Genomic DNA, 3471 nt, shown 5'->3' with positions numbered 1-3471 from the left:
TCTGCCAATTTTGACGGCTGGCTCGGTAACGGTTGGCGCCGAAAGGGATCCCTGGATCGCGCCGGGAGTGACGGTGGTGGTGGTGCGGCGGCGGGACGAGGCCGAGCGATTCCGATTGCCGATCGTGCACAGTTGTTGCTGTTGTTGTTGTTCGCGTCTCGCCGTGGCAGGCCGTTCTCACTTCACTCACTACCACTTCTTATCTTTCTCACTCCTCAGCACACGCTTCGTAACCCTTTTTTTCTTGTGGCCCGATTTTGCACAATTGGAACGAGTGCCCGTCCTCACCACCCGTCTGACTGCTTGTTACAGCTTTATTATATCCGACCAAAGTGCGCTGGATGAAGAAGCGCTTTCGTGAGACGTGTTCGTAGCGGCGCGCTGGGTTGATTGATTCGCTTCGAGTTGCTCACAAATTCCGATTCACTTGACACTTTACGTCACGAACGATGAGACACCGAAATGTGGCCGAACAATGGGGGTAGTGGGGCATTGGGAAGGATGGTGATTCATACAATTATTATCTTTTCGCTCTTATCCGCGGCGCACTTCACAGAGTTCCCAACGCACGCACACAATCAACCCGTGGTTGGCGGCAACACCATCTCGCCCAAGTTTGCTGCTCGTGACGTCACTGATTCCCGCGCGCCGGTGGTTGCTACGATTGAACGAAGCGAAATTCTTAAACTCTTCTCACAGGCGCATTTTCGGGGCCGCACGGACAGCACACTACACAATCGCACATACACATTACACATACACTGTTGCTTTTGCTACACGGCACACGGGGCGGTGCCGCAGTTGCAGGACAACAACAACAACCGTTGCTGCTCCATTTTCATTCTTATTCTGCTCCAACTCACGGGCCCGATGGATGAGATCACATTCACCACTTGAGATGAGTCGTCGTCGGCGCAGATCACTTTTCACTCATCGGCCTGGCCTGCTGATTGAGAGATGATTTCCTATTTTTGTTATTGTTTAAGTCACAAGACGCGCTCGCTCGCTCTGCTACTGCTGCCGCTGTTTTCGGTGCATTTTCCTATAATAAATACTGCGCGCTCGCACCCCGCGCGTGCTGTGGCGAAGAAAAACGGAAGAAAATGTTATTAGAGGGATCCGTGTGGAAAACACACCAAAAACAGCGTTTTACAACATTCGAAAGCGTTTTCAAAATTCAGGCGCCCCTCTAGTACACTTTCGAATGCTATTTGTGCTATTTGTGTGACAAGACAGTGATTGCTTTGATCAGCTCCGCGCGAGCTGGAGAGTAAGATTTTTCGAGCAGTCGCTCGAATGCAAAATTCGGGCATGGTTAAATATTTTCAATCCGGCATTGAAAGAACCGTACGTTAATTATGCACGATTGACAATTCTCAATCGGCTGTGCAATCGACCCTCATCTGGTGGGTAAATTTCCACGAACCATTAGCACGCAAAAATGTCACATTCGGTATCAGGGATCGGTTTGCCGGATCAGCCCCGGGGCAGATGTATTAAAGAGAGATAGTGGAACAATTCGTGGAAGCACCACCAACTTGTCATAAACTTCCGTAAGCACTCGGGGGGCGAGATAACGAGGGTCCTCGCCGCGTACTTCCCCGCGCCGTGTGATCGATCGAACGTCTCACGAAAATCGTGTCCCAAAGAGGGTTGTGCATTGCCGCATCTGCTGCACTTCATGCGAGAGCTCGCGAGAGAGAGAGAGACGGGAACAGGTTCACCATTGTGTCGAAGCACTCTAGGCGCCATTTCGTACAGTGTCCCGCTGTGATCGCTTCGCTGTGTGACACAGGAAGCCTCCGTTCTCCGTCCGTCTCGCGGATCGCCCCGTTTCTTTGCTGGCTCTGACCCATGGCCGGCGGCAGCCGCGACGAACCACGACGTCGTCTACTTTTCGCACCAAATTCGGATTCGATTGGTTGCCTCGAGTTTTAACGTGTGCCTCTCTTTGGCTCTGTGCGTGCGTGCGCGTGTTTGTGTGTAATTGCCGCCAACATCCGCGAGGCGAGCGTTCCGCACACGTTCCAATGATCTTCTCATCATCATCGTCAGCGTTGCCACACCAGCATCATCGTGATCATCATCATCATCTCGGTCGGGAGCTGAGAGCTGTGGAGAGAAGGGAACACAGAGTTATGGTAAGCGATTAATAAACTCGTATGCGTGTGGCGGTCGGGACGGTAAAAGACGGACGGGACGACGCGGCAGGCAATCAACAATCGCGATAGCGAGAAATGAACTGGAAAATGGAAACGGATGGATAAGGATGTTTTGATCGTGAGAAAATCAACGAGGCATCATACAGGGCAACAAAAAAACAAAACCCAACAGCAAAACAACGAACAAGACAGACAGAGAGAGAGAGAGAGAGAGAGAGAGAGAGAGAGAGAGAGAGAGAGAGAGAGAGACATGAAGCGGACGTTTTTCTAACGAGATTGTAAACGTTTTCGCAGAAGCGCGCTGGGGCCCTCTAAATGGAACGCGAGCTCAAAGGAGCCGTTCTTCAGAGACCCTGAGTTATAATCCTGACCACTGCCTGGCCGCCAAGGGGGCCTTTGCTGCACATAAAAACGCACGCGTTTCTTCTTCGCGGCCGCCACCCCGAAAGACCGGAGGTTCTTCTTCCCAAGGGGGACCCCACCATGAGGAGGGTAATTCACTGCCACACGAACGCGAACGATGGCGCTCTTCAACCACCCCCCGCCCCAATGGACAACCTCTTTACCGCCTCACGCAAAAGTGGTCGGAGGTGGTTCGGTCGGTCGCGTATATGAAATTTATTTCCAATCGAACTGAAGCTCGGTGGTGGTCACCGGCGCGCGGTGGTCCATGACGGCCGCCGTGAAGCACATACAGCGAGAGTGCGGACGGCGGGCGCTGTGTGCTCCCCGTGTCACCACCCACCATCACCCCACAACCCGGAAGCAAACGGGGGGCGGTGGATGGCTGCCATCATGACGCACCCCACACGCCGCGCACAACTTCTGGTCACCGAGTTTGTAAACGGAGCAGCGCCGCTGCAAAGGGTGACGACGGGGTGGCGCTCTCATCCCGCACACTCCCGCCCACCTTGGCGGCGCACGAAAACGATAATCGAAACAGGGCCAGGGTGCGAGTGAAAGAGTGCGAGAGATTACGCAAATTAAAGGTGCCATCGTAGGCGCGCTCTGCTGCTGATGGTGTGTGATGGGTGCGCGCGCGAGTTGTCGTTCGCCATCATCAACAGCAACAACAGCAGCAGCTCATGCTCATAAACATCGCACCAGCGAAGGCCCCTTCGACCCGTGTCCCGGGCGCGCGCTAGATTATCAGAAAGGAAAAAAACAGCAAACACACTGCGCACTGGTCCCGCCCGCCGTGTGCTCGCGCGCGGACTCATTAATGTGGTGACAACACTCCATGCCCCGACAAGAACTACTGTCTATCCCGTCATCATCGTACGCCACTCTGGAGGGCAGCGTCATCGAC

Source organism: Anopheles bellator, chromosome 2, assembly GCF_943735745.2.
Source record: "Anopheles bellator chromosome 2, idAnoBellAS_SP24_06.2, whole genome shotgun sequence".
Classification (NCBI taxonomy): Eukaryota; Metazoa; Arthropoda; class Insecta; order Diptera; family Culicidae; genus Anopheles; species Anopheles bellator.
This window is presented reverse-complemented; position numbering follows the sequence as displayed.